Source organism: Anser brachyrhynchus (genome assembly GCF_964034855.1).
Source record: "Anser brachyrhynchus genome assembly, contig: SCAFFOLD_72, whole genome shotgun sequence".
NCBI lineage: Eukaryota > Metazoa > Chordata > Aves > Anseriformes > Anatidae > Anser > Anser brachyrhynchus.
This window is the reverse complement of record NW_027663935.1, coordinates 442,492-461,740: the sequence shown is the minus strand read 5'-3', so window position 1 is coordinate 461,740 and position 19,249 is coordinate 442,492. Positions and strand designations below refer to the sequence as shown.

The window sequence follows — 19,249 nt, the reverse complement described above, 5'->3', positions numbered from 1 at the left end:
TATGTGGGATGTGGCTTTTGAGGAGGGTGACGGGCGGTATGTACGTGCCCCAGGGCCGGCTTAAAGTAGGCTCTATTGTCCCACTTTACTGCTAAATCCGCCTTCCAGAAGTGGTTTCACGCTTCTTTCCGTGTGCCCTATGAATAGGGAATGTAGCCCATTTCTTCCACTCCATAGGCTATACCTTGACCTGTCTTATTAGCGGGGTGCTATTGTGTCCACTGTTGTGCTCTCATTCGAGGTGGGCTGGCGACGGCGGTATGTAGGCTGTGTTGGCAAGGGGTGGTTGGGTTAATCGGGGATTATCGATTGTAGAACAGGCTCCTCTAGGTGGGTTTGGGGCACCGCCAAGTCCTTAGAGTTTTAAGCGTTTGTGCTCGTAGTTCTCTGGCGGATACTTCGGTAAAGTAAGTATCAAGATTTAGGGCCAGGCATAGTGGGGTATCTAATCCCAGTTTGGGCCCTGGCTTTCGTGGGTTTAAATCAGTCGTTAGTTCCTAAGATCATCTTAATGGTGTGTTTAGGTGCATCTTGGGCTTATGACAGCTCAGTTGCATTTTGATCTTAGTTAGCTAGGATAGGCATTTTACCACTCTTTACGCCGTGTCAATAGGACGGTTGATTTGGGTTTCTTGTATGACCGCGGTGGCTGGCACAAGATTTACCAACCCTTGAAGTTAGGCTGTTGCTATAACTAAGTCAAGTTTGCACTCATTGCTTAATGTTAATTACTGCTGAATACCCGTGGGGGCGTGGCTTAGCGAGGCGTCTTGGGCTACTACTTGGGTGTGCCTGATACCCACTCCTCAAGGCCTGTATGGGGGTAGGTGGTCGAGGGCGTTTACACTGGGGCGCGGATACTTGCATGTATATATTTAGCAAAAACCAACCGTAAGGTTAGGACTAAGTCTTTTGTCCGCAGGCATGTTTTATGCCATCTTGGCAACTTCAGTGCCATGCTTTGTGTTAAGCTATGTGGACGGGGGTGTGGTTAGCTGATAGTTGAGTGGTGAGTGAGAGTGAAGTATATGAAATTATTGCTTGTGTTTACTATTTTTAGTACTGGAGTTTCTCTAATAAGTTTAAGTTATTTTGTATGTGTTTGTGTGTATATGTACATCGTTCCGATGATGTCATGGAAGGGATGATTAATGGAGTTTTAGAGGTAGTTTGCTGGGATTGGGCGATGAAGGTTTATGCTACATGGTGGTTAGCGAAAGTTTACTGGTTTAGTTTGTGAAGCGCAGGGGTTGCGCTTAATGATTTGTTGTTTTGTGCTATGTCCAACGAGCATTCATCCAATAGCCCCATTTAACCCGGAGGGTGGAGGTAACATTAACTGAATGTGGTCAAAGTGCATCAGTGTCAGGATGATTCCCCATATACGCCAACCGTCTCATCGAGGGACCCTTGAAATATAGGATAGGCCGTGAGGCAGGTGTGTCCAGGCTTAGATTGTGGGACCCCCGAGATCACTGGGAATAGCCACCTGTGAGGTAACCCCGGAAAAAATAAGAGGAACCAGAGGCGCCAAAAAGCTGGAACATGCCGCGATTACGCATTGAGAAGGTGAAAGTACTCACAGATGCCACTTTGAAGGGCAAGGAGGGGTGAGTGAACCCAATGGATGGCCCTGACCGAGGAACCAGAGGCGCAAAAATGTGAGGAGGGCGAGGGGTTTAGGGGGAACGTATGGGCCTGAAGCTAGTCATACCGGACATTATGTGCAACGGGTTGCTGATTTCACGTGAGGAGTACGATTAATAAATCCGTCTGATACGAACTGCATGAGATATGTGGTGGAGAGTTGTTGTTGGAGCATGTCCTGTGAGCATTCATTAAAATGGGGTCTTGTTATGCGCTTGAGTGGAGTTGTATTGGGTGTTGTGGGGTATGGTCCTAGAACATTCATGCCGGGTGGTTTGGTAGGAGTGTGTTTAAGGGTTTAATGGCCGTGTACATGTATGGGTTTAGCACCTGCTTATAAGATAGTCCGTATATAATGTATATAGTACTGGTACTATAGTATGTATGTATATGGGGTATATAAATTTATGCACGAATATGCATAACCAAATACCCCCGCCCTGGGGGGGGGGGGGGGGGGGGTTAAGCATAATGGCATAGATGGGGTAGAATTATTGGGGGCTTGCGGTTAGTTCCTGTAGTTGAGAACAATGGCGGCTTTTCGAGCCGCAGGCCTCGGGTAGTGTCCGGGCAGGAATAATGACTTATTTTATGTTTTTTTTAGGGATTTGCTTTGCGGTGGGTGTTTTGGGTGTGGCGTCGAATCCTTCGCCGTATTATGGGGTTGTTGGTTTGGTGTTAGCGTCTGTGGCGGGGTGCGGGTGGTTGCTGGGCCTTGGGGTTTCGTTCGTGGCTTTAGTGCTGTTTATGGTGTATTTGGGGGGTATGCTGGTGGTGTTTGTTTATTCAGTAGCTTTAGCAGCGGAGCCTTTCCCTGGGGCTTGGGGGGATTGACGGGTGATTGGATGTGCAGTAGCGTTTGTGGCAATTGTTTTTGGGGGGTTGGTGTTTGGGGGGTTTATGGGGGCTTGGAAGTTCGGGGTTTCTACTGTGAATAATGTTGGGGTGTTTGTTGTTCGGTCGGATTTTAGTGGAGTTTCCATGTTTTATTCACATGGGGCAGGGATGTTTTTAGTGGCGGGTTGGGGGCTGTTGTTGACTTTGTTTGTTGTATTGGAGCTTGTGCGGGGGTTGTCGCGGGGTGCTATTCGGGCGGTTTAGGGGTTAGGGTCAGAGAATAGTTTATTGAAAATGCCAGCTTTGGGAGCTGGAGATAAAGGTTTGAGTCCTTTTTTTCTGAGTTTGGGGTACTCTAAGAAGTGGTAAGTCTTCAATCTTTGGTTTACAAGACCAATGTTTTTATAAACTATTAGAGTATTTAGCAGTTGAGTATTTTGTTTTCTAGGGCGCTTGCGGCGGGGAGGAGAAATAGGAGGATAGTGAAGTAGGCGATTGAAGCGAGTTGGCCGATGATGATGAATGGGTGTTCGACGGGTTGGCTTCCTACTCATGTTAGGACGAGGAGGTCGGCGACTAGTACTCAGAATAGGAGCTGGGAGAGTGGTCGGAATGTTATTGCTCGTTGTTTTGATTTGTGCAGGAATGGGATTAGGAATAGGATCAGTACGGAGGCGGCCAGTGCTAATACGCCTCCTAGTTTATTTGGGATTGAACGTAGGATGGCGTAGGCGAATAGGAAGTATCATTCTGGCTTGATGTGTGGTGGGGTTACTAGCGGGTTTGCTGGGGTGAAGTTTTCTGGGTCTCCCAGGAGGTTAACCGCTCATGCTTCTTTCTTATGAGACGTTAGTAAACCAATTACATAGCCTTGTCAAGACTAAATCACAGGTAAAAATCCTGTACATCTCATGTGGCCAACCACTCCCAACTAGGATTCCAAGACGCCTCATCACCCATCATAGAAGAACTCGTTGAATTCCACGACCACGCCCTAATCGTTGCCCTAGCTATCTGCAGCCTAGTTCTCTACCTTTTAGCCCACATACTAACAGAAAAACTCTCGTCCAATGCTGTAGACGCCCAAGAAGTAGAGCTGATCTGGACAATCCTACCTGCTATCGTCCTGGTACTCCTCGCCCTCCCATCCCTACAAATCCTCTACATAATGGACGAAATCGACGAACCAGACCTCACCCTAAAAGCCATCGGCCACCAATGATACTGAAGCTACGAATACACAGACTTCAAAGACCTATCATTCGACTCCTACATAGTGCCCACCCCAGACTTACCCAACGGCCACTTCCGACTGCTAGAAGTTGACCACCGCGTAGTTATCCCAATAGAATCCCCCATCCGCGTGATCATTACTGCAGGAGACGTACTCCACTCCTGAGCAGTCCCAACGCTCGGAGTTAAAACAGACGCAATCCCAGGCCGACTAAACCAAACTTCATTCATTACCACCCGGCCTGGGATTTTTTACGGACAATGCTCAGAAATTTGCGGGGCTAATCACAGCTACATACCCATTGTAGTAGAATCAACCCCACTCCCACATTTCGAGGCCTGATCGTCCCTTCTATCATCATCCTAATCATTAAGAAGCTATGCAACAGCACTAGCCTTTTAAGCTAGCCAAAGAGGGACTTCCCCCTCCTTAATGATATGCCACAGCTTAACCCCGCACCATGATTTTCAATCATAATTATAACCTGATTAACCCTAGCACTCCTCATCCAACCAAAACTACTAGCCTTCACCACAACCAACCCCCCATCAAATAAGACCTCCCTCACTACCAAACCCACACCATGATCCTGACCATGAACCTAAGCTTCTTTGACCAATTTTCCAGCCCCAATCTATTTGGCATCCCCTTAATCCTACTATCCCTACTCTTCCCAGCCCTACTATTCCCGTCCCCAAACAACCGATGAATCAACAACCGCCTTTCTACTATCCAAACATGACTCCTTCACCTAATCACAAAACAACTAATAGTCCCACTCAACAAAAATGGCCACAAATGAGCCATAATATTTACATCCCTAATAATCATACTTCTTACAATCAACCTTCTAGGCCTCCTTCCATATACATTCACCCCAACCACCCAACTATCTATGAACATAGCCCTAGCCTTCCCACTATGGCTCGCCACACTACTAACAGGCCTACGAAACCAACCATCAGCCTCTTTAGCCCACCTATTACCCGAAGGTACCCCTACACCCCTAATCCCCGCACTAATCCTGATCGAAACAACCAGCCTACTAATCCGCCCCCTAGCCCTCGGAGTCCGCCTTACAGCCAACCTTACAGCAGGACACTTACTCATCCAACTCATCTCTACAGCCTCCATTGCATTAATACCCACCCTTCCTGCAGTATCCATCCTAACAATAATCATCCTACTACTCCTAACCATCCTAGAAGTAGCAGTAGCCATAATCCAGGCCTACGTCTTCGTGCTCCTTCTAAGCCTATACTTACAAGAAAACATCTAATGGCACACCAAGCACACTCATACCACATAGTTGACCCAAGCCCTTGACCAATCTTCGGGGCAGCCGCCGCCCTACTCACAACCTCAGGATTAATCATGTGATTCCACTACAACTCATCCATACTACTAACCCTAGGCCTCATCTCAATACTCCTAGTAATACTCCAATGATGACGAGACATTGTACGAGAAAGCACCTTCCAAGGCCATCACACTCCCACAGTCCAAAAAGGCCTACGATACGGCATAATCCTTTTCATCACATCCGAAGCATTCTTCTTCTTAGGGTTCTTCTGAGCGTTCTTCCACTCGAGCCTGGCCCCAACCCCAGAACTAGGAGGCCAATGACCCCCAACAGGAATTAAACCACTCAACCCGATAGAAGTCCCCCTACTAAACACAGCCATCCTACTAGCCTCAGGCGTTACCGTAACGTGAGCCCATCACAGCATCACAGAAGGAAACCGAAAACATGCCATCCACGCCCTAACCCTAACGATCCTCTTGGGATTCTACTTCACAGCCCTACAAGCAATAGAATACCACGAAGCCCCATTCTCAATCGCCGATAGCGTCTACGGATCTACCTTCTTCGTTGCCACTGGATTCCACGGACTCCACGTAATCATCGGATCCTCCTTCCTGACCGTCTGCCTCTTCCGACTGATCAAGTTCCACTTTACATCAGACCACCACTTCGGATTCGAGGCAGCAGCCTGATACTGACACTTCGTAGACGTCATCTGACTATTCCTCTACATAACCATCTACTGATGAGGATCTTGCTCTTCTAGTATATTAATTACAATTGACTTCCAATCTCTAGAATCTGGTATAAACCCAGAGGAGAGCAATGAACGCACTCATGTTCATATTCGCCCTATCATCAATCCTAAGCGCCGCCCTAACCGCATTAAACTTCTGACTCGCCCAAATAAACCCCGACTCAGAGAAACTCTCACCGTACGAATGTGGATTCGACCCACTTGGATCTGCTCGATTACCATTCTCAGTCCGATTCTTCCTCAGTAGCCATCCTGTTCGTCCTATTCGACCTAGAAATCGCCCTCCTACTCCCCCTGCCATGAGCCGTCCAACTCCAATCCCCCCTAATGACCCTCACCTGAACTGTAGTGATCCTCCTTCTCCTAACACTCGGACTGGCCTACGAGTGAATTCAAGGGGGCCTAGAATGAGCAGAATAACAGAAAGTTAGTCTAACCAAAAAGATAGCTGGTTTCGACCCAGCAGATTACAGCCAACCCTGTAACTTTCTTATGTCGCCCCTACATTTAAGCTTCTACTCAGCCTTCATTTTCAGCGGACTAGGGCTAGCCTTCCACCGAACCCACCTAGTATCCGCCCTACTATGCCTTGAAAGCATAATATTATCGATATTCGTAGGCCTATCAATATGATCCATCGAAAACCAAGTCTCCTCATTCACCATGGTACCAATTCTCATGCTAACCTTCTCAGCGTGTGAGGCGGGCACAGGCCTGGCCATCCTAGTAGCCTCCACCCGCACACATGGCTCCGACCATCTACACAACCTAAACCTCCTGCAATGCTAAAAATCATCCTACCCACAATCATACTTCTTCCAACAGCCCTGCTGTCTCCACCAAAATTTCTATGGACTAACACCACCTTATACAGCCTCCTAATCGCTGCCCTAAGCCTACAGTGATTAATCCCAACCTACTACCCCTACAAATTTTTATCCAACTGAACAGGAATTGACCAAATCTCATCCCCCCTCCTAGTACTATCCTGCTGACTACTCCCACTCATAATCATAGCAAGCCAAAACCACCTGCAACAAGAACCCCTACAACGCAAACGAATCTTTATCTCAACCTTAGTCGCAGTCCAGCCATTCATCCTACTAGCCTTTTCCACCACAGAACTAGCACTATTTTACATCTCATTTGAAGCAACCCTCATTCCCACCCTAATCTTAATCACCCGATGGGGGAACCAACCAGAACGCCTAAGCGCTGGCATCTACCTGCTATTCTACACGCCAGTAAGCTCTCTACCCCTGCTAATCACAATCATACACCTATACGTGAAAATTGGCACCCTGCACCTGCCAACCCTACAACTAACCCACCCAACCCTATCCACCTCATGGACAGGAATACTATCAGGTCTAGCACTGCTCATAGCATTCATAGTAAAAGCCCCACTATACGGCCTACACCTCTGACTGCCAAAAGCCCACGTAGAAGCACCCATCGCAGGCTCAATACTCCTCGCCGCCCTACTACTAAAGCTAGGAGGATACGGAATTATACAAGTCACTCTATTTATGGGCCCACTGTCCAACCTCCTGCACTACCCCTTCCTAACCCTGGCCCTATGAGGCGCCCTAATGACTAGCTCAATCTGCCTACGACAGACAGACCTAAAATCACTAATCGCTTATTCATCCGTTAGCCACATAGGCCTAGTTATCGCCGCAGGAATAATCCAAACCCACTGATCATTCTCAGGGGCAATGATCCTAATAATTTCCCATGGACTAACTTCCTCCATACTATTCTGCCTAGCCAACACAAACTATGAACGTACGCACAGCCGAATTCTACTACTCACACGAGGCCTACAACCTCTCCTACCACTCATAGCTACCTGATGATTGCTGGCCAATCTAACAAACATAGCCTTACCCCCAACAACAAACCTCATAGCAGAGCTAACCATTATAATCACCTTATTCAACTGATCTGCCTTCACGATCATCCTAACAGGAATCGCAACCCTACTAACCGCCTCCTACACCTTATTCATACTACTAATGACCCAACGAGGCTCAATCCCCTCCCACATCACATCTATGCAAAACTCAACCACGCGAGAACACCTGCTCATAACACTCCACATTATCCCAATATTCCTCCTAATCCTCAAACCCGAACTGATCTCCGGAATCCCCTCATGCAAGTATAGTTTAAACCAAACATTAGACTGTGATTCTAAGAATAGAAGTTCAAACCTTCTTACCTGCCGAGGGGAGGGTTTAACCAACAAGAGCTGCTAACTCTTACATCTGAGCCTAAAACCTCAGCCCCCTTACTTTTAAAGGATAACAGCAATCCACTGGTCTTAGGAACCACCCATCTTGGTGCAAATCCAAGTAAAAGTAGTGAACCCCACACTACTAATCAACTCCCTCACACTACTCACGCTGACAATCCTCCTAACCCCAATCATCCTGCCATTTCTATTTAAAAACTTTAAAAACACCCCACAAGCCACCACCCGCGCTGTTAAAACCGCATTCCTAATTAGCCTAGCCCCTACAACCGCATTCATCTACTCGGGAGTAGAATCTGTCACCTGCCACTGGGAGTGAAAATTCATTATAAACTTTAAAATCCCCCTGAGCCTAAAAATAGACCAATACTCAATAACATTTCTTCCAATCGCCCTATTTGTAACATGATCAATCCTACAATTCGCCATATGATACATGGCCTCAGAGCCATACGTAACAAAATTTTTCACCTACCTACTGACATTCCTAGTCGCCATACTCCTCCTAACAACCGCAAACAACATATTCCTCCTATTCGTAGGCTGGGAAGGAGTACGAATCATGTCCTTCCTTCTCATCGGCTGATGACAAGGCCGAGCAGATGCCAACACCGCCGCCCTACGAGCCGTAATCTACAACCGAATCGGAGACATCGGACTGATCCTGAGCATAGCATGACTAGCTTCAACATTCAACACCTGAGAGATCCAACAAGCCGTACACCCCCACCAAACCCCAATCCTCCCCCTCATAGGATTAATCCTCGCAGCCGCAGGAAAATCCGCCCAATTTGGACTCCACCCATGACTGCCCGCAGCAATAGAAGGCCCCACCCCAGTATCAGCCCTACTGCACTCCAGTACCATAGTAGTAGCCGGAATCTTCCTGCTCATCCGCATGCACCCCCTGCTAGCCACCAACCAGACAGCCCTAACTGCCTGCCTATGCCTAGGTGCTCTATCAACCCTATTCGCTGCCACATGCGCCCTAACCCAAAATGACATCAAAAAAATCATTGCTTTCTCAACATCCAGCCAACTAGGACTAATAATAGTCACTATCGGACTAAACCTCCCACAACTAGCCTTCCTACACATCTCAACCCATGCCTTCTTTAAAGCCATACTATTCCTATGCTCAGGGTCTATCATCCACAACCTAAACGGAGAACAAGATATCCGAAAGATAGGAGGCCTACAGAAAATACTCCCAGTCACTACTTCCTGCCTAACCATCGGAAACCTGGCGCTGATAGGAACCCCATTCCTAGCCGGATTCTACTCAAAAGACCTCATCATCGAAAGCTTAAACACATCATACCTAAATACTTGAGCCCTACTCCTAACCCTTATAGCCACAGCATTCACCGCAACCTACAGCATCCGCATAACCATCCTAGTCCAAGCTGGACAAACCCGAATCCCCCCAATAGTATCAATAAACGAAAACAACCCACTAATCACCGCCCCCCTAACCCGACTCGCCCTAGGCAGCATTACAGCAGGAATAATCATTACCTCTTTCATCACACCAACCAAAACCCCCCCAATAACCATACCCCTTATCACCAAAACCGCTGCCATCCTCATAACAATCCTAGGAATCATCCTAGGCCCCTCATGTACAGGGCCACACCCCTCTAACGGCGCAAGCTTACATAGAAACATTATTAACAGACCTAGACAGATACAAAAACCCCTACAAGACCACGTATTAACTAACCCTGTTAACCCGACTCAGGAGCGCCTATAAGAGCGATTAAAATCTGTGAAAGGAACTCGGCAAATTAATAAGGCCCGACTGTTTACCAAAAACATAGCCTTCAGCAAATTAAACAAGTATTGAAGGTGATGCCTGCCCGGTGACTTAGGTTTAACGGCCGCGGTATCCTAACCGTGCAAAGGTAGCGCAATCAATTGTCCCATAAATCGAGACTTGTATGAATGGCTAAACGAGGTCTTAACTGTCTCTCACAGATAATCAGTGAAATTGATCTCCCCGTGCAAAAGCGGGGATGTGAACATAAGACGAGAAGACCCTGTGGAACTTAAAAATCAACGACCACCGCGAATCCTCAATCAACCCCACTGGGGCCACTACCATCGCAGAGCCTGGTCGATATTTTTCGGTTGGGGCGACCTTGGAGGAGAACAAATCCTCCAAAAACAAGACCATACCTCTTTACCTAGAGCTACCCCTCAAAGTGCTAACAGTGACCAGACCCAATATAATTGATTAATGGACCAAGCTACCCCAGGGATAACAGCGCAATCCCCCTCAAGAGCCCATATCGACAGGGGGGTTTACGACCTCGATGTTGGATCAGGACATCCTAATGGTGCAGCCGCTATTAAGGGTTCGCTCGCCCTAGGCAGCATTACAGCAGGAATAATCATTACCTCTTTCATCACACCAACCAAAACCCCCCCAATAACCATACCCCTTATCACCAAAACTGCTGCCATCCTCATAACAATCCTAGGAATCATCCTAGCCCTAGAACTATCGAACATAACACACACCCTCACTCACCCCAAACCAACCCCCCTCATAAACTTCTCCTCTGCATTAGGGTACTTCAACCCCCTAGTACACCGATTCTTCTCCAAAAACCTACTAGAAAAGGGACAAAACATTGCCCTACACTTGATCGACCTCTCCTGACTCAAAAAAATAGGGCCAGAGGGCCTTGCTGAACTACAAGTAGCCGCAAGCAAAGCCGCAACCTCAATACACACAGGGCTAATTAAGGCCTACCTAGGATCCTTCGCCCTCTCCATCCTGGTAATAATCCTAATAACACACAGACTCACTAATGGCCCCTAACATCCGCAAATCCCATCCCCTACTAAAAATAATCAACAACTCCCTAATCGACCTACCTGCCCCCTCCAACATCTCTGCCTGATGAAACTTCGGCTCCCTTCTAGCCATCTGCTTAGCCACACAAATCCTAACAGGCCTGCTACTAGCCATACACTACACCGCAGACACTTCACTCGCCTTCTCCTCAGTAGCTCACACATGCCGAGACGTCCAGTACGGATGGCTCATCCGCAACCTCCACGCCAATGGTGCTTCGCTCTTCTTTAACTGCATCTACTTACACATCGGACGAGGCCTCTACTACGGCTCCTACCTATACAAAGAAACCTGAAACACAGGAGTAATCCTCCTACTCACCCTAATAGCAACTGCCTTCGTAGGGTATGTCCTACCATGAGGACAAATGTCATTCTGAGGGGCCACCGTAATCACCAACCTATTCTCTTTTTCTGTTAGTATGTGGGCTAAAAGGTAGAGAACTAGGCTGCAGATAGCTAGGGCAACGATTAGGGCGTGGTCGTGGAATTCAACGAGTTCTTCTATGATGGGTGATGAGGCGTCTTGGAATCCTAGTTGGGAGTGGTTGGCCACATGAGATGTACTGGATTTTTACCTGTGATTTAGTCTTGACAAGGCTATGTAATTGGTTTACTAACGTCTCATAAGAAAGAAGCATGAGCGGTGAATGCAGTTGGCTTGAAACCAGCATGTGAGGGTTCGATTCCTTCCTTTCTTGTACCTGGACGAAGGCCGGTTCCTCGAAAGTATGGTATGGGGGAGGGCAGCCGTGGATTCATTCAACGTTTGTGGTAGTTAGTTCTGGTTGTAGGACTTTTCGTTTGGCCGAAAAGGCTTCTCAGATGATGAATATTAGTATGATTACGGCTACTATTGAGATTAGGGAGCCGATGGAGGAAATGGTGTTTCATAGTGTGTAGGCGTCGGGATAGTCCGAGTATCGTCGGGGTATTCCTGCTAGGCCTAGGAAGTGCTGGTGGAAGAACGTTAGGTTTACTCCTGTAAATATTACCCCGAAGTGGGCTTTTGCTCATGTTTGGTGTAGGGTAAACCCAGTGAGTAGTGGGAATCAGTGAGTAAATCCTGCTAGAATGGCAAAGACGGCGCCTATGGATAGGACGTAGTGGAAGTGGGCAACTACGTAGTACGTGTCGTGCAGGGCGATGTCTAGGGAAGAGTTTGCAAGAACGATTCCTGTTAATCCTCCGATGGTAAATAGGAAGATAAATCCTAGAGCTCATAGTATTGGGGGGGTCTCATTTGATTGTTCCTCCGTGCAGGGTGGCTAGTCAGCTAAATACTTTGATTCCGGTAGGGATGGCAATGATTATAGTGGCTGATGTAAAGTAGGCTCGGGTATCAACGTCTATTCCTACTGTAAACATGTGGTGAGCTCAGACGATGAATCCTAGGAAGCCGATGGATAGTATGGCTCAGACTATTCCCATGTAGCCGAAGGGCTCCTTTTTGCCTGAGTAGTACGTGACTACGTGTGAGATGATTCCGAACCCCGGTAGGATCAGAATATAGACTTCTGGGTGTCCGAAGAATCAGAATAGGTGTTGGTACAGGATTGGGTCTCCTCCTCCAGCGGGGTCGAAGAATGTGGTGTTTAGGTTTCGATCAGTTAGTAATATTGTAATACCGGCGGCGAGTACGGGGAGTGATAGAAGGAGTAGGATGGCGGTAATTAGTACGGATCAGACAAATAGTGGGGTTTGGTATTGTGAGAGTGCGGGGGGTTTTATGTTGATGGCTGTGGTGATAAAGTTGATGGCCCCAAGGATGGAGGAGATACCGGCTAAGTGGAGTGAGAAGATAGCCAGGTCTACTGAAGCTCCGGCGTGGGCAAGGTTACCTGCTAGGGGAGGGTAGACAGTTCAGCCTGTGCCGGCGCCAGCTTCTACAGTGGATGAGGCTAGTAGGAGGAGGAATGATGGGGGGAGGAGTCAAAAGCTTATGTTGTTTATTCGCGGGAATGCTATGTCGGGGGCACCGATTATGAGGGGGACTAATCAGTTGCCGAATCCTCCGATCATGATGGGTATGACTATAAAGAAGCTTATTACAAAGGCGTGAGCGGTAACGATTACATTGTAAATTTGGTCGTCGCCTAGGAGAGTTCCTGGTTGTCCTAGTTCTGCGCGGATTAATAGGCTGAGTGCGGTGCCGACTATTCCTGCTCATGCCCCGAAGATGAGGTACAGGGTGCCAATATCCTTATGGTTAGTGGAAAATAGTCATCGGTTGATGAAGGTGACGGGTAAGATGGCTGAGTGTTGAAGCGTTAGGCTGTAGTCCTTTTTACAGAGGTTTAATTCCTCTTCTTATCGGCTCTGTAGTGAAATTCATGTTGAGTTGCAAGCTCATCGATGCGCACTAGGGTGCGTCAGGGTCTTTGTAGGCAGAAGCCAATTGGTTTAGGCATTTAGCTGTTAACTAGAGTTTTGTGGGATCGAAGCCCATCTGTCTAGGGAGGCTTTAGCTTAATTAAAGCGTCTGACTTGCATTCAGAAGATACAGGTTAATATTCTGTAAGTCTTAATGTGCAGAAACTAAGAGGGTTTAACTCTTATTTAAGGCTTTGAAGGCCTTCGGTTTGGGGTGTTATCCTAAGTTTCTAGACAATGGCATGTATTATTGGGGACAGGGGAAGTAAGAGGATTGATAGTGAGGCAAGGACCGCAGTAGGTGTGCTTGGGGCTTTGCTAGTGTATCATTGTTTTATGTGGTTAGAGGAGTTGGGGGGAAGGGTAATTGTTGAGTGGTATGCGAGGCGTAGGTAGAAGAAGAGGCTGAGCAGTGATAGCATGGCAATTGCCATGGCTGCTGGTGTTATTTCCTGTTTAGTTAGTTCTTGGATGATAAGTCACTTTGGTATAAAGCCTGTTAATGGGGGGAGGCCTGCTAGGGATAAAAGTACTAGTATTAGGGTGGCGTTTAGCACTGGGGTTTTTGTTCATGAGGTTGTGATCATGGATAGGTTAAGGGCTTTGATTTTGTTAAGGGCTAGGAATACGGCTGATGTTATGATTGTGTATAGGTAGAAGGTAAGTAAGGCCAATTTGGGGCTGTAAACTAGGATGATGGCGATTCAGCCTAAGTGGGAGATGGACGAGAAGGCTAGGATTTTGCGTGTTTGTGTTTGGTTCAGTCCTATTCAGCCTCCTAGTGCTGTTGAGGCTAGGGCCATGGCGGTGAGTAGAGCTGGGTCGAGGGATTTGGATGTTAGTAGGAGCAGGGTTAGTGGGGGGAATTTTATGAGGGTCGAGAGTAGCAGGGCTGTTATTAGTGGCGATCCTTGTAGTACTTCTGGGAATCAGAAGTGAAATGGCACTAGGCCCAGTTTAATAGCGATTGCTGCTGTCAGTAGTAGACAGGAGGTTGGGTGGTTTATTTGTGTGATGTCTCATTGGCCGGTGACTCAGGCATTGGTTATGCTAGAGAATAGGACCAGGGCGGAAGCAGCTGCTTGGGTTAGGAAGTATTTCGTTGCGGCTTCTACTGCTCGTGGGTGGTGGGATTTGGCAATTAGGGGAATGATGGCTAGTGCGTTGATCTCCAGTCCTGTCCAGGCCAGAACTCAGTGGTTGCTGGAAATTGTGATTGTGGTGCCCAAGATGAGGCTGAAGGTTATGATTGGGGTCGCGTAAGGGTTCATTAGTAGAGGAGGGGGTTAAACCATCATTTTCGGGGTATGGGCCCGATAGCTTGATTAGCTGACTCTACTAGAAAATAATATAAGGGAAGTATGGAGAATTTTGATTTCTCTTGTGTGGGTTCAATTCCTACTTTTCTAAGGTCAACAGGAAATGAGAGGGCTGTTATACCTCTATGTTCACTTTATCATAGTGACCCTTTGTAGTTCAGGCACATTTCCTTATGTAAGGAGGTAGGCCTGCATAGCAGATAGGTATGCTGATGTGTCAGAGGCACAGAGCTAGTGTGAGGGGTAGGAAGTTTTTTCATAGTAGGTGCATTAGTTGGTCATATCGGAATCGTGGGTATGAAGCTCGGACCCATAAGAAACCAGAAGATAGTAGGAGGACTTTTGTGGCTAGGATGACGGGGAATAGTTCTGTGGGTGGCCCTAGGGCGCTTGGGTTTAGGAATATGATGGCTGTAAGTGTATTTATTAGCATAATGTTCGCATATTCAGCTAGGAAGAATAAGGCGAAGGGTCCTGCGGCGTATTCAACGTTAAACCCTGAGACTAGCTCAGATTCACCCTCTGTGAGGTCAAAAGGAGCTCGGTTTGTCTCTGCTAGGGTGGATACGTATCATATTATTGCTAGGGGTCATGAGGAGAAAATGAAGTATAGAGGCTCCTGTGCGACGGCAAAGGAGCTGAGTGTGTAGCTTCCGCTTAGTATGATTATTGATAGCAGGATTATGGCCAGTGTCACTTCGTATGAAATGGTCTGTGCTACTGCCCGTAGGGCTCCGATTAGTGCGTATTTTGAGTTCGAGGCTCAGCCTGATCATAGGACTGAGTAGACGGCTAGGCTTGACATGGCTATTAGGAAGAGAACTCCGAGGTTTAGATCTGCTAGGGGAAATGGGAGCGGTAGTGGTGCTCAAGTGGTGAGGGCTAGGACAAGGGCTAGTATTGGTATCAGAATGAATAGAAGTGGGGAAGAGGTAGAGGGTCGGATGGGCTCTTTGGTAAATAGTTTCAGTCCGTCCGCAAATGGTTGAAGTAGGCCAAAAGGCCCGACAACGTTAGGGCCTTTGCGGGATTGTATGTAGCTTAGGATTTTCCGTTCTGCTAGGGTTAGGAAGGCTACGGCAATCAGGATTGGGATGATGTATAGGAGGGATATAACGAGGCAGCTTAGTGTTGTTATTTGAATCATGGGTGAAGCTAGGGAGAGGATTTGAACCTCTGGGGAAAGGGCTTAAGCCTTCTGCACTTGCCGGGCTCTGCCACTCTAGCTGGTCCTTTTCTAGGATTGAAAGTGGTGGGGGAAGGCCCTCTTCACGGTTTAGTTGGTTTCACTGCTTAGAGGGGGGGGGCGTGCTTGTGGTATTGGCCCCACTTTCCCGGTCCTTTCGTACTGGGGAGAGTGTGTCATAGATAGAAACCGACCTGGATTGCTCCGGTCTGAACTCAGATCACGTAGGACTGTTAATCGTTGAACAAACGAACCCTTAATAGCGGCTGCACCATTAGGATGTCCTGATCCAACATCGAGGTCGTAAACCCCCCTGTCGATATGGGCTCTTGAGGGGGATTGCGCTGTTATCCCTGGGGTAGCTTGGTCCATTAATCAATTATATTGGGTCTGGTCACTGTTAGCACTTTGAGGGGTAGCTCTAGGTAAAGAGGTATGGTCTTGTTTTTGGAGGATTTGTTCTCCTCCAAGGTCGCCCCAACCGAAAAATATCGACCAGGCTCTGCGATGGTAGTGGCCCCAGTGGGGTTGATTGAGGATTCGCGGTGGTCGTTGATTTTTAAGTTCCACAGGGTCTTCTCGTCTTATGTTCACATCCCCGCTTTTGCCCTGGGGATGCACTGCAGTGAGTCCAGAGAGTGCACTGGCACCAGTGGGGATGAACTGCAGTGAGTCCAGAGATTGCACTGGCACCACTGGGGATGCACTGCAGTGAGTGCAGAGAGTGCACTGGCACCACTGGGGATGCAGTGCAGTGAGTCCAGAGACTGCACTGGCACCACTGGGGATGCACTGCAGTGAGTCCAGAGACTGCACTGGCACCACTGGGGATGCACTGCAGTGAGTCCAGAGAGTGCACTGGCACCACTGGGGATGCACTGCAGTGAGTCCAGAGAGTGCACTGGCACCACTGGTGATGCAGTCCAGTGAGTCCAGTGAATGCACTGGCACCACTGGGGATGCTGTGCAGTGAGTGCAGAGAGTGCACTGGCACCACCTGTAATGCAGTACAGTGTGTCCAGTGAGTGCACTGGCACCACTGGGGATGCAGTGCTGTGACTCCGGAGAGCGCACTGGCACCACTGGGGATGCAGTGCAGTGAGTGCAGAGAGTGCAATGGCACCAATGGGGATGCACTTCAGTGAGTCCAGAGAGTGCACTGGCACCACCGGGGATGCAGTGCAGTGAGTCCAGAGAGTGCACTGGCACCACTGGGGATGCCCTGCAGTGAGTCCAGAGAGTGCACTGGCACCACTGGGGATGCAGTGCAGTGAGTCCAGAGAGTGCACTGGCACCACTGGGGATGCACTGCAGTGAGTCCAGCGTGTGCACTGGCACCACTGGGGATGCAGTACAGTGAGTCCAGAGAGAGCACTGGCACCACTGGGGATGCACTACAGTGAGTCCACAGAGTGCACTGGCACCACTGGGGATGCAGTGCAGTGAGTCCAGAGAGTGCACTGGCACCACTGGGGATGCAGTGCAGTGAGTCCAGAGAGTGCACTGGCACCACTGGGGATGCAGTGCAGTGAGTCCAGAGAGCGCACTGGCACCACTGGGGATGCAGTGCAGTGAGTGCAGAGAGTGCACTGGCACCACTGGGGATGGGTTTCAAGCCAACTGCATTAACCGCTCATGCTTCTTTCTTATGAGACATTAGTAAACCAATTACATAGCCTTGTCAAGACTAAATCACAGGTAAAAATCCTGTACATCTCATGTGGCCAACCACTCCCAACTAGGATTCCAAGAACCAGGAGGTTCGGTGAAAATAGGGCTAGTGCTATTAGAGGGGTGATTATTAGGGTAAGCCCTAAGCTGTCTTTCATGGAGAAGTGTGGGTGGAATGGGATTTTGTCGCAGTCTGATACGATTCCTAGTGGGTTATTTGAGCCTGATTTGTGTAGGAAGGTTAGGTGGACTAGGGTGATTCCTGCAATTAGGAAGGGCAGTAGGAAGTGGATGGCGAAGAATCGGGTTAAGGTTGGATTGTCTACTGAGAATCCTCCTCAGGCTCATTCTACTAGAGTTTGCCCAATGTACGGGATGGCTGAGAATAGGTTGGTGATTACGGTGGCCCCTCAGAATGACATTTGTCCTCATGGTAGGACATACCCTACGAAGGCAGTTGCTATTAGGGTGAGTAGGAGGATTACTCCTGTGTTTCAGGTTTCTTTGTATAGGTAGGAGCCGTAGTAGAGGCCTCGTCCGATGTGTAAGTAGATGCAGATAAAGAAGAGCGAAGCACCATTGGCGTGGAGGTTGCGGATGAGCCATCCGTACTGGACGTCTCGGCATGTGTGAGCTACTGAGGAGAAGGCGAGTGAAGTGTCTGCGGTGTAGTGTATGGCTAGTAGCAGGCCTGTTAGGATTTGTGTGGCTAAGCAGATGGCTAGAAGGGAGCCGAAGTTTCATCAGGCAGAGATGTTGGAGGGGGCAGGTAGGTCGATTAGGGAGTTGTTGATTATTTTTAGTAGGGGATGGGATTTGCGGATGTTAGGGGCCATTAGTGAGTCTGTGTGTTATTAGGATTATTACCAGGATGGAGAGGGCGAAGGATCCTAGGTAGGCCTTAATTAGCCCTGTGTGTATTGAGGTTGCGGCTTTGCTTGCGGCTACTTGTAGTTCAGCAAGGCCCTCTGGCCCTATTTTTTTGAGTCAGGAGAGGTCGATCAAGTGTAGGGCAATGTTTTGTCCCTTTTCTAGTAGGTTTTTGGAGAAGAATCGGTGTACTAGGGGGTTGAAGTACCCTAATGCAGAGGAGAAGTTTATGAGGGGGGTTGGTTTGGGGTGAGTGAGGGTGTGTGTTATGTTCGATAGTTCTAGGGCTAGGATGATTCCTAGGATTGTTATGAGGATGGCAGCAGTTTTGGTGATAAGGGGTATGGTTATTGGGGGGGTTTTGGTTGGTGTGATGAAAGAGGTAATGATTATTCCTGCTGTAATGCTGCCTAGGGCGAGTCGGGTTAGGGGGGCGGTGATTAGTGGGTTGTTTTCGTTTATTGATACTATTGGGGGGATTCGGGTTTGTCCAGCTTGGACTAGGATGGTTATGCGGATGCTGTAGGTTGCGGTGAATGCTGTGGCTATAAGGGTTAGGAGTAGGGCTCAAGTATTTAGGTATGATGTGTTTAAGCTTTCGATGATGAGGTCTTTTGAGTAGAATCCGGCTAGGAATGGGGTTCCTATCAGCGCCAGGTTTCCGATGGTTAGGCAGGAAGTAGTGACTGGGAGTATTTTCTGTAGGCCTCCTATCTTTCGGATATCTTGTTCTCCGTTTAGGTTGTGGATGATAGACCCTGAGCATAGGAATAGTATGGCTTTAAAGAAGGCATGGGTTGAGATGTGTAGGAAGGCTAGTTGTGGGAGGTTTAGTCCGATAGTGACTATTATTAGTCCTAGTTGGCTGGATGTTGAGAAAGCAATGATTTTTTTGATGTCATTTTGGGTTAGGGCGCATGTGGCAGCGAA

The 19,249-nt window shown here is 48.2% G+C and overlaps 2 long non-coding RNA genes across 2 annotated transcripts in view; one reads left to right on the top strand and one right to left on the bottom strand.

Moving 5' to 3' along the window:
• LOC308186611 overlaps positions 1 to 5,064 on the bottom strand; it is a 126,211-nt gene extending 121,147 nt beyond the window's left edge. The window contains exon 1 of the long non-coding RNA XR_013944138.1: positions 4,245 to 5,064. This is a non-coding gene — a long non-coding RNA (uncharacterized lncRNA). The remainder of the gene's footprint in view (positions 1 to 4,244) is intronic.
• LOC308186610 overlaps positions 1 to 19,249 on the top strand; it is a 316,995-nt gene that overhangs the window by 89,240 nt on the left and 208,506 nt on the right. The window lies entirely within an intron of this gene.